Genomic DNA, 13,105 nt, shown 5'->3' with positions numbered 1-13,105 from the left:
TTAAAGCTCACTGGTTTCTGAGCACTGCTGGAGACTAAATTGAAGTACTCCCACAACAATGACAAGGGATCTCCCATAAGCCCCCTCTGCTGTGCATCACTTGCAAATAGCTACCTCAGGACTTTTTCTTAGAGACAGAAGAACCTAATTAAATCGGCTAAGTCATCCATTTTCACAATTTTCCTGCTACAATTCTGGCACTTAGTTTTTAAGCAAAGCCAAGTCTGGTATGCTGCACTGAACAAGATGCTCAAGATTTCTGAAAAGCAACACTGATTCCTTTGAGAAGTAAGAGTGCACAACAGGGAAGGAAAGAGACTTTCATACTTTAGAGTTTAGGTACTTAACCAACCAATCTTATGCTACACCTCATGGAGAAATCAGGGCTTCTCCCAAGTGGGAGAAGAAATCCACCTTTGGAATCGTGGAAGTGCTTTCTGAACACCAACTCTGTTCCTCTTCACTGCCAACATCCAGGTAAGCTAGGTACATATGCAAAGCTAATGTGAAAACCTTCCTGCACAAACATTTATACTAAGAGACCTGATTCTGGACACAAGAGTCGTCCTTTTTTTGCAAGGTATCACAGTCTCAGCCCTTACAATTCTTCCTCACAGTGGAGTGAGTTTGCATATGTATATGCCGAGATAGTTTTACAGAGAGGTAATTTTATATATGTAAACACATATGAGCCTTATTTGTGAACACAATTGGGCACCGAGTTACTCACAGCCTTCCAGATACTCTATCTCACTCTGCATGTACAGCTTCCCTAAGACAAAGATGACACTCCAACACTGTTGACATGGCCACTTCCCCAAAACTGTCATACGTCTTTTGTCAAGAGCTTCTTTCCTCCCTCCCTTCTGTCCCTTGAACGTCCCAGGCCACGCTGGCTGTCCCCAGTGGCAAGGCCAGCAGGTGCAGAGGAGCTCTGGGCACAGCAAACCTGGAGGCAGGGGGCAGGAGCAGAGCAGGGACACGCGGGACCCCTCGAGGCGGCGCTGGCAAACACCGCTGCTCCAGCAGCTGGACAGTGCTGCCTTGGCTGGATCTGCCAGGCCAGGGACAGGTGACCAGGGTCCATGCCAACCATGCAGCTGCAAATTCAAGGAAGCTGTGCCTTACAGTTATGGAACAGGCCCTTTGGGAAGGCAGCCTTAAACCTCCACAGGGTTACATCTTGCACAGGTGGCCTCTATAGCTTCATGGGATACTGGTCTTAATATATTTTTTCAAAGCTTGCTCACTACATTTATAACTGTTGTAGTGACTAAACCTCCAAACTATTTTTATGGGCCCCAAACAATAGTAATCATTTAGGATCAAGTTCTGCTTGCTAAACTGAATTGTATCTAGCCTAGATTCTTAAAGCCTCACATCTCTGGCAAACTCTATGGATCACAGAACTTAAAGGATATCAGTTGGGATGACATTCGGCTTAACAGACATTTGAAGAACACCACAAAAAACAAGAATTTGCAATAAGGCTTCTTCATTATTCAGAGCCCAAAGAAAAGCAGTGCATTGTAGCATCTCCTTGGAAATAACTTGATTTTGAAAGGCACAATGCAGATGCAGTAAAAATGATCAGGTTTCTGAATTATCACTCTTGTCAATTTTTTCAGTGGGATTTAGGAGCCCTGTGGCTAGCAGGACACTAAGAAGCTATATATATATCATGTTCAAATACAGCAAAACTAAATGCAGAATGTACATTTGCAAAAGGCTACTTTCATTTTATCCCAAAAAGACTGAACTTCACTTAACTCATAAGAGACCAACTTATTCCAATTTAATCCTACTTCCTGAAACAAGAAGCACTAGCAGTTACTGTTGAAACCTTTGCCTGTCACCACATATATTTTAAATAAATCACTTATATCAAAGAGATGTTTCAGCAGCTCTAATTTGCACGAAGCTGAAACTGTGACCTAAACAATCTCACTGTACAAATGCTCTGAAGGTAAACCTACATAATTTGTCTTAAGATCATGGAAAACAGAAAATGATGATGAACATATTCCTGGCATTATTAAGGCTGGTGTTAAAAGCCACAATCTACACAATACTTATCATACACATGTATTTCTTCCTTATTTTTTCCTTCAATTCTAGCCCTAAAAACCAAAACAGACAGTCAGTTTTACTGCTCAGTTATGAATATATATTTTCATATACTTCTCAGTTATGAATATACCTTCCCTCTCTTATCCCAGTAAATTCTATGGTTTGGTGGTTAAGGGGGTTTTTTGGTTGTAGTGGTGGTTCTGTGGTGGTTTTTTTTTGGTTCATATGGAATGAGTGTATGGGGGGTGTGTGTGTGTGTGTATTTGGGGGTGTTTTTTTATAATTTTCTTCTTTTTTAAAGGCTCTATGACAAGAAAATGACCAAACCCTTATTTAAACATCTTACTGTTTTTATATTTGTTTCTTTAATTAATAAGTATCCTTGTGTTAACAAGAGACCTTTAAATGCTACATTTCGAGGCTGTCCAGACTACTCTTCAGGGAAAATACATGTACTCAGAGTTATATGAGCAGCAAGAGTCACAAAATACAGTCCCTAACCCTGTAATCCAATCTTGCACATGCAGCCCCACAGACTTTATTTGGCCTATCAGCACAAAGAAAGTTTGCAGAATCCCATCATGTGCACTCTGGTGTTCAATGGGTATTTGGTATTAAATGATACAGAACAGATTCTCTGACCTTTCATTTTAAAGCCTTGACTTTATTTATCACTGGAAATTTAAGTTAAATACTTAAATTTTGGTGTCAGAGATTGTTCCTCAAATAGAACTGCTTGCACATAACAAGAACATTCAAGGCTGTGTATCATCTTAATCAAGGTAAATCCACTCTACTGTTAACACTTTTTAAATACTTATTCACTCAAACAGAACTGATTTAAACAGAGCACTAAGTAAAATTACTCTCTTCAAGAAAAAACATAAATACTATTAATGCATGGGAAGCTATGATCACAGCATACACACACCTGCTGTGCATTACAACCACTCAGTAATCAGAAGGGGGAAGGGGTGTCCACTTTGGCATTTATCTTCTTTTCTTTCATGCTAAGCAAATGTACACAAACAAATCAGAAGTTTGACCAGACAGTATCTTTTATATATATATACATATATATATATATATGCTATATCTATAGGAGAGATGTCTGTACATTCAGATGATGAGGTGCATAGGTATTGTCAGAAGAGGCATTAACCCTCTGGTTTAATGTATAACAAATTAGCATTATTTATGTGCAGAAGAGGTATGGTGCTATCAGGAGCTAAATATTAGCTTCTGATAAAATAATTTTGGTGGAGTCTTGCTAAGCAGCAAGCTAAGGATCTCTGCCTGCAGGTTGTGACTCATTGCTTCGTTAGGAAGGGCTTGCATTTTAAATGCAAACATTTGGAGTCACTGTTCATGCTCTTCTCAACACACCTAAAAAACTGTAGACTTGTCCTCAGCTGCCAGGAAAACACCAGTAGAAATGTAATATAATTGCCACCAAGACCAAAAAAGCAATTTCAACAGGCCTCTCCTGGCAGATCACCCCATCTCTGATAACTGCTGCTCAGGGAGCAGCTCCTTTCCCAGGGCTCTCATTATAACTTCAGGGCTGAACACAGGCAGCAGAAGGGTCCTTACTGTGTCCCCCCCAGGTTCCACCCTGCTTCTGTCTAGTTCCACACTGTTTGTCACTAGCCATCCATCACTTTCTGCATGTGTCCTGCACCAACACACATGTAACCAACACACACCAAAATGCAGGACAACTGGTGCTAAGCAGTTAAGCTGGGCAATACAAAGATTCTGTTTTCATTCTAAGTACCATTCTTCCAAAAGGATAAACAGGTGTTTCAAGTGGGCTTTTCAGAGAGGCTTTTACAGGGGTGGAGATGGGAAAGAAGGTATCCAGACCTTGGTGCTCCCTTTGGACCTCTCTGAACATCAGACTCTTGCAAAATAGTCATAGATGCTCTCATTTAGATCTGCAAGAACTGTTTCCTCCAGTCTCACTAGCAGCTGGCCAGAGACATATTTTATTGAGCAAGTGGAAAAACAAAGAGAGGAATAAACAACAGTACGTGCTCTGTGCCACATGCCTTGCCCTATCCCAAGGACTCAGCTACAGTATCATCAAAAGCAGGATGAAGTCACAGCTGCAGCCACAAATCAACAACTTTTGCCTTTGTGTATGAACATAATGTGACAAAACTGTGGGTTTTTTATGCAACAATGAAAGGAAGATATGGGTTTTCTCTACCTGCCCTATGCCAAAACACAGGTGATGGCCTCAGACCAAACTTCCAATACCAGAGAAAAGAAGAAAGAACAGCTAATGACAGAGAGAAGGGACATTTACCTAACCCACTGACCTCTGTCTTCCTTTTCAATGGGAAGAGGCATTTTAACTTCACTGCTTACAGGAAACTTCCTATTAGAAAAATGAGGTTTCCAGCGTGCTTTAACTGCATTTTCCAAAGTTGTGTCATGAGAGCAGGGCTTATTCTGATGGGAATACTGTAAGGCATTATAATAAACAATAATGAGTGTCATGGTTAGTAAAACATGTAGTGTGAAAACATACAATTAATTTCACTGTGTACAATTACTTTTCAAATTTTTATGGCAGACATATATAGGTACAGCCAATAATTAGTATTCAAAATACAAAAAAAATACAAGCCACCACTGTAATTCTACTTTCACTTATTTAAGACAATAATAAATTTTAACGAAAAAAATCTTTAAAAACTAAAAATAAACTACAAAGCCGACTTGAGAATCTATAAGGAAGCTCACTTTTCTTGTGTGTTCATTTGTGTAGAGGTGAACATGCAGTAGATAATTTAAAATATCCTGCTGTCATAACATCAAGAGGTAGAACTAGAGGTTAATAAGAACAAAATGAAAGAAAGAAAGAAAGAAGACAGAGAAAACAAAAGAGAAATACTCCAAAACAACAAAAAGCAGAAATACACATTCCTGTCACAAAAAGGTGTCTTGATTCAAAAGACTTATTTCCATTTCCAAAAGCCTATGAATTAATGTTTTCAAAATTTCTTAGGAGCACCTTGTGACCCCAGGGCATTCTTACCAAAATCCTGCAACTTGTCCTCAGGTACCACAAGAGTCCTGTGGCAGCACATGTGGATCTGAACAAACAGGATACAGGGCAGTGCCAGTCAGAACTACTGGCTCAGAGGTGAGGAGGGAACTCCTGCCATTCATCCCTTCTCCTCACCAAACCCCAAACCTAAACCCTCTCTGTTCCATAGACAGTAAGGTGTAATCTGCATAGAAAAGTGAGAGGACTGGAGATCTGAGAGAGATATTCTTTCATTAAACTCCTGGGAAAAGTATTTTGGATATTTATCCAAATTTTCCTCTTGAATGCTAAACATGGAGGATGTGAGCATGGGGAATGAGTTGAGGAATCTTCCAGGGCCATGCATGTGTTCTTATTTTGTAGCTGCAGCTGGAAGAGGAAAATGCCAGAGCCAATTTTTGCACAGCTAAGGATTATGCCAGTCAGACAAAAAGATGTTAGCCTGCTGTTACATACTGAGGTATTGTCATGAATGAGAAAGGCAAGCAAGGAGAAAGTAAAACAGTATCACACTGGTTTTGTGTTACAGACTACAAAGAAAACCTTGGTATTGCTCCAAAGTACCAATCACAGAATGCAATGAAGACCAAAACATTAGGATATACAAAAAAAAATCCAGTCCACAGCTAGAAGGAAACCATAACATCTTCAAAAAAGAAAATTAAATTATTTCATTTATGATCACATAAACCACCAAAATATTAGTGTCCAATTTTTACCTAACAGCAAAACACAGTCATTGGTAGAGATGGTATTAAAAATGTTTGGCTTAAACCAATGACTAACAAAAAACACTTAAGCCAACAACTTAGATACTCTAGGTCTAGATACAAGCATGCAGTCCTGCCTAGCACCCACAGATGCTTTGTGGCAGCATGACAAAACCAGTAAAATGCTTCAAAAGAGAAACACTATTCTCAACAGCTTCTAAGAGTTAAGAGCCCTCTGCTATAAGACAGCCTACAAAAAAACTGGTCTGAGTGACAAAAGGTGCAGTTCATGAAGCAAAGATATAAGAAATTGATAAGAAAGAAAACCCAGGCCTTAAAGAATAAAAATCAATTTATTTTCCTGAATGCTGTCTAAAGGTGGGGAATTCCATCTTAGGGAGAAGTTCACAAACTTTCAAAGCTTACCTCATACGTGTTCTGTGTTGTTTTGATGTAAAAAGAGATAGAAAGAGATTTTTTGACAAATCAAACCAAAACCATGAAGCAAAAGATCAACCCACGAAACAAACAAACAAAAATGAAATAAAAACAAAGAAACGAGCAAATAAAGATGCAAAATTTCTGTGATGTGAATGGACATTTCAATTAACACAATACTCAGAAAAGCAGATGCAACTGATAAAATAAATTTAAAAAAAACTCAATTGACTCATTCTTACCCAAAACTCTTGCACATGCACTGTTTAAGACAATTGTTTGAAGCAGAGCATAGTGGGGGAAAAACCAACACAGTTGGTTTTAAAAAGTTATTTTATTCATGACTTTCTTGGTAAAATGAGTAGCATCTGTGGATTCTCCCACCTCCTCCTTCTCCAAACAAGGCATCGTCTCTCAGAGCATGCTGCAAATGATCAAATCAATGGAATAATGATCTTGATTGTCTTAACCAGCTCTCCATAGACATGAGTTCACAAGGAGGCAGCTTCCTCAGACATTAGTAAAAACCTTTGATCTGACTTTGAAGAAATTTTTCTCAGGATATTTAAAAGTCTGTGGTTTATTTTCATGTGTGGAAAAAAGCAACGCTGAGGTGAACACTCCCACACAAACGTCTCAACAGATCTATGCTAGTCAAAAATACCCATGAAGAAAATTAACATATATGCACTTTGAAGGTGTACATTTTTATTCTGTAGTTCCCACTGTAGCCTCTGCTGCTTATTTCACAACTCATGGATGTGGAGGACTTCATACAAACACCAAGCAGACAGAAAACAGTAAATTGGAAATGAAGATGGCTGCAAGGGTTAAGAAGCTTCAGTCTCAGATACCCAGACCAATTAGTGTGGGGCAACAAATTAACTTACACTAGATAACATATCCTAGATAATCCTTGCTTACTAACCATACATTTTCATTAAAAACAAAAGCTTTGTGGAGTTCTATTGTGCTTTTGATGAAAGTCTTTTATAAAGGCTGTTTATTTTGTATGTGCCATGAGCACCAAGCACAAGAGCATTACACAGATACACACCTGGTACACGAATACATTATTTCAAATGTCATATGTATGTGTATGAAGATACAAACATGCACATTGAAATAGAAGAATTACCACTAGTTTCCTCGTTTTCTTTTGCTCACAGCTGTTATAGCTAATAACATTGTCATGTTGCACTTCTTCTGTTAGATTCTTTTTGAAGAACTGAGATTACAGGTTGCTTTTTGAAGGGACCTTATACCACATTACCAGCATGTGGAAGGGCACAGAAAAGTGCTATCACAAGCAATTTGACAGAGAAAATTTACCTTCTGTCAGAAAAGAAGGACCTTATTACAGTAAACACCACTGAAATGGTGCTGCTATGTGTAGGGAAAGTTAACCACTGAAGTCAGAGGTGTAAAAATGGCACTGGGCTGAGTAAACTTCCCTTGCCTTTTATTCATACACATTTCTTTTAGTTATATATTCAGGTTTGTATCTCAGATATTTTGAGAAATATTTCTAAAATGAGGAGATCTGTCATGCTGCTAAAAACACAGGAAGAAAAGTACTCAATTTATAGTGGTTAAATCTCACTTACATTATTAAAATATAATATTAAACATTCCTATTTTGGCAGTGATAGGATGTTTTGGGAAGTGACAGAGCATACTATAAAAACAAGATTTGAATTTTTTTTAGCCTGCTATCACAAAACTCACCTTGAAATATTTATAGAATCACCACAAAATGGTATTTTGGCTGCATCAAGTCCACTGAGGGCAGCAAAAGAAGTATGGGCAATTACCTAACCTAAATTGTCAGGAAGACAAAAACAGTTGCTTTTGTAGGTTCCCATTTACCAAAATCATGTTTAACCTAGGGAAGAAAGGGCCTAAGCAAACAAATGGAACATTTAAGAGAGGCTTATGCAGTGAGAAACTTCCTCTGGTTTTTAAATTCTGCCAAAACATGTACTTACACAAAACCAATGCCATTGCTGAGACAATACCTTTGCATAGGTTCACTCTGTGAGCCTACAATTCATTTACTAAATTCCAGTAGACAGAGGGAAAGAAAAAGCCACAAGCATAAGTATTGACTGGGAGCACATGGATCTCACGTGCAAGAGTGAGAAATGAAATATGAACGCATGAACTAGATCAGATTGATAACCTGTAAAACATAAAAACCAGAAAAAACCCTCAATGATTTTGCAAAAAAACACCCTCAAACAAACCACCTCAAAAAAAACCCAAAAAACCTTCAACATTTAGTAGACAGAAGGTGTGTGACTTTCCACACAGAAAATTCTGGCCTATCCTGAAACTCAAAACTTAGAAAATTCAGGTTTGGGTTTTTTTCCTTCTGTAAAATAACAATATGAAAGACTGAAACCAAACAGATGGAGACCCCTTCCCATGTCCTAAAATACCTCACCTGAGCTACTGCCAGTGGGATTTACAGTAACATGTCACATATGCAAAAACCTGTTTGTTTCAGAAGTCTGAATACCCTGTCCTTCAGTTTCATGAATGTCTCCACGACAGATGAGTCTGGGCAGGGCCAACCACAGTTCCCAGTGTGTTCTTCCTAAGGATAGCCTGAGCTTATTTCTCTGCAGAAAGGAGGCTGCACATTTTGTCCAATATCTAACCAGGGGTCCCACCCTGAATCAAGGCCAGTTTCAAACAGGGCAGAGAGAAGGGAAAAGGTACTGACATCTCTGCAAGTTTCAGGAAAACTGATGTTTACAGAGAGTTCAGAGATAGCCACAGTGAGGAAAAACTGCAATTATTGACTGTAACACTGAATTATCCAGCTACATAAATGTCTAGAGTCCAGGTAGTTTCAAGATATTCAGGGAGAATGATAACTTTAGACACACAGTTTCTAAAGTTCTAAGATAGGAGCATTTTTGTTTCATGTTGCACTATTTCATGGTTTTGCTTCAGATAATGTTGTAATTACAGAGTAATTATACATTGGATCCAAAATTACAGCAGCTGAATAATAAATACTAAATCATGTTTATAATAGTAATAAGTATTAAATACAATATTAAACTACAAGCACTGTATTAAAAAATGTTAACTATTTCTTATGCTCATAAAAAGAGAAAATTCTATAGTTAGAAAGTAAATTTATATAATTGAAATTGGAGCAGTTGAGTTTTATTTCTGTTTACTAATAAAAATCTGTCATACAGATAATGCAAGATTCACATTTTTTTCTCAAGCAAGAGAAGCAGATTGAATGGCATTGCAGTTTACCTTTTCTAACACTTAGATCTACCTCATGTTATAACGACATTTCTTCTCATTTTTTCACCAAAAATCTCTCTTGCACTAATCCTTATAAATAATCCACTATTACTGTCTAATTACAAAATAAGTATGAAACTTCTTATTTTAAAAAGAAAGATAAAACAAACCAAACCCAAGGGAGAATACGGGGAAAAAAACCCCAAATCCTATTAATTCAATTCAGCTAATTGCATAAGATTCCCCTCCACCCTCTATTTCCAGCAGTGGAAAGCTAAAGACATTCTAGATATTTTACTTTTGATTCCTCATCAACCTTCTGAACCCATGAAAATATTATTCCTATGATTATTCCTCCAAAGATTATTCCACCAGAGTTGCCACTTTGCAGCAGCACATTGAAGCTACAGTGCACCTGCAACTTCAGAGTCCTTCTCCCACTGCAATGACACCCTTGGCTTCACACTGTGGCCTCATGGCAGGGGTAGCACCTCAAGCATGTCACCTGTGTCTCACCTACTTGCTACAGGAGCTGTACACTTGTAATGTGATAAATATTCTGTCATCTTCCAAGACTACCCTCAACTTGGCAAAATGCTGGACCACAAACTAGGAGAGCTGAATTCCTGTGGAGGACAGAAAGGATGGGTTTAGCAGAAGTTGCTTCAAATGATTACCAGAGAGGAAAAAGCATCAGTCCATGTCTCAAAATACTGATTTCTGAGCTGGAAGCTTTGAGGAACCCAGGTCTTCATTTCAAATTTCAAGAGAGATAACCAGTTTTTGCCAAAGAAATGTTGTGTAATGCATCAAGGATCATCACAAAGAGGTTTACTACCCAACCATCTGAAGAATCCTATTTAAAATAGAATCTGACATCTCTGAACAGGAGTATACATTCCTAACCATATATTCCTCAGGTGAAAATTTCAAATTTGTTCAAGATGAGCATCTTATGCCTTCATGCTGCACACCATGAATGTGTGGGCTTTAAACTGACAAATATGTGGGCAAACACCACCGAAGACGGGCTGAGATCAGTTAATCTACAGGATGGGCTTAATGAGCTCAAGGCCACAAAGCCAAGAATTAGCCATGTGGCAAAGATTATTTTCTCTACTTTTCTCCTGGCAAAAAATCCAATGGGTGGGACGTGTGTGTTTATCTATATCTATATACCTGTAGTTTGAGACATTACAAGAATGAAGACTGGATCACAAATTCACACACCAACAATGAAGGGACAAGTGATACAGATATATCCTTCAAAAGAACCTGGTTTTAACTGCCCACACAGATTCAGCCTTCTAAAGATGACTGTCAGCCTGCACATATGCAAAATGGACCTGGGAAGATCTTAGCTACCACACTCACAACATATCCTAAAAACCCTACAGGACTGGAAGGGGAAGGAGGAGGAGGCAGCAGATGGTGGAAATTTCACAGTACCTTTACTGTGAGCAGAGCACCATGACAACGTTAAGATGGTTCAAAAAGCATCTTGCTGTCTCAAAAGAGGCTCCCTGTAGCCAAGGGATGAGGAATCTGGCTTGTGGTCAGATGAACATAAACCACAACCAGCACAAAAATGACATCCAGTTCTCACCCATGCACTTTTCCCGTCTGGGAGTGTTCACATCCTTGGCTGAATCCAGACTTTCTTCCCATTTGAGTTACTGCTGTTCTTGCAGGATCTCCAAGAGCTTCAAACACTAAAATCTGACAAGATCCTGCGAGTGGGGAAACAGGCTGCTAATTTATTTTCTTTCTGCTGGTTGACTTCCTGCAACTCTGCATACCAACAGATGCATCAGGATACACAGGTAAGCACTCTTGCATCAGTCTTCCCAGAAAAACACCATAATCTTGCTACTTCGCTGCCAGGATGGAAACGCTTATCCCACACTCCCTGAGTGAAGAATCTGTTAAAGGAATCTCTTTTCACTGAATGACCATCCTATGCACCAAAACAGCACAATGTCTGCTGAGAATGAGAGCACAGCTCAAATGATAGCTGGTCATGGCACAGACCATCCCTCTGAACAGAACATCCCTCTGGACACAAGCCACTTCAAATGGTTTTCAGGAAAACACGAATGCAGTCTACCCAAAAGGAAGTGCTGTTTTCTTTGGAAGTAGGGCAAATCTACCACAAAGCAATGTATTTCCACTTAGGGGAAGAATAAAAGTCCTAAGTACATTCTGTCAGAAGGCACCAGTTCCAGGAAAGGCTCAGTGATGCTGTGAAATGGCCATATCCTGGGATCATAATTATTAAAAAGACTTTTTAATGTTCTACCCCAGTTCAGTAGGTGCATTTGCTGGTCTCAAGGCCACACCAGGATTGCAGAAGAAGAACAAGACAAACCTTTGTGGGACCCCTTTTCTTCTTGCCCCAATCCACACTTACAATGATGGGCAGAGGATTGCAGACCTCTTTCCAAAAACATCATGTGCTTTGCACTCTCCCATAACACTGGTATGCCAAGCAATCAGATCTCAACTCCTTTTAAAAGTTAGTCTGTTGGTAGGAGTACTATCCATTTCAGCAAATCAAAAGCACTGCCCTTTAAGGGATGCTAAAAATCAGAGTAACATAATTCCTTGCTTAGTCATGGATTTTTGTAGGAAGCAGCAAGTTCTTAACAATCCAGGGTCTTTACCCTGGGATTAATGGAATATGTAGTCCTGTGAGAGATTCTGTTAGCTCATAAATCAATCACTGAATAAAAGGAAAACACTAAAGGTGAAAATAAATGCCAAAGTATCTCTTAAAACTCTAAGATTAGGCCATCTCTGAAGGATATTTCAGTCTTGCCCACAGAAGTGCAGGGATTTCAGAACCACCTGCTAATTCACTGCTGCCAAAGAGACAAATGCAGTTTAATCTCCTTCAGAATATGATTGAGAGAGTGGAGACCAAGTTAACATCATAGAAATATTTGGCCCTTTATTCACCTGGCTCTTTCCTTAAGGGAAGTACATTTTGACAATTCAGATTGCTTGTTCATCACCAAGAAAATACCTTTATATGAAGAAGGACAGCATTCAGTTCAGAGATGAGCAAGATCTTTAAAAAACAGAACAGAAAAACTGTATAAAGAATAAGAACATGAACACTAAGAATAGATGCAAACTTTGCTGGGTCTCTAACTTGCAATTATTTGATTTACCAGAATGTTTCAGTGCAACCCAATCTCATTCCTTTTAGAATCTGGACCCAGCCTACCAATCTGCACAAATCTGATGAGCTTGGGTACCATTACATTGTCACTTCAAGCAAGATACCAGCAAAATCTTCTGTAGAGCAGGCCCCTCATAAAGTAAAGGAAAGCACAATTAGGGCAGAACAGAGGTTCTGCCATTATGTTATTCCATTAGTACAATTATGAAAAACTAATCTCTCTTAAGTACCCACAGGGTAGAGGTCTCTCATCTGTCATTTCAAGACATGTGACTTCATGATCTGGATGCTCCCTTTCAATCTTCTTTTAATTTTGATGCAGGCAATGCTACGTAATGCATCATATGAGAATGCTGGCAAGTATTCTTGCTTCTT

General features: G+C 38.8%; 2 protein-coding genes across 3 annotated transcripts in view; one reads left to right on the top strand and one right to left on the bottom strand.

The window, feature by feature from the left end:
- CMSS1 (cms1 ribosomal small subunit homolog) overlaps window positions 1–13,105 on the bottom strand; it is a 218,045-nt gene that overhangs the window by 121,393 nt on the left and 83,547 nt on the right. The window lies entirely within an intron of this gene.
- The window catches only part of FILIP1L (filamin A interacting protein 1 like), a 183,902-nt gene that overhangs the window by 90,532 nt on the left and 80,265 nt on the right, over window positions 1–13,105 (top strand). The gene's annotated exons all lie outside the window — the stretch shown is intronic.

The sequence above is a fragment of the Erithacus rubecula genome, assembly GCF_903797595.1.
Source record: "Erithacus rubecula genome assembly, chromosome: 1".
In the NCBI taxonomy this organism is placed as follows: domain Eukaryota; kingdom Metazoa; phylum Chordata; class Aves; order Passeriformes; family Muscicapidae; genus Erithacus; species Erithacus rubecula.
Note: the sequence above shows the minus strand (reverse complement) of the source record. Positions and strands in the feature narration are given on the sequence as shown.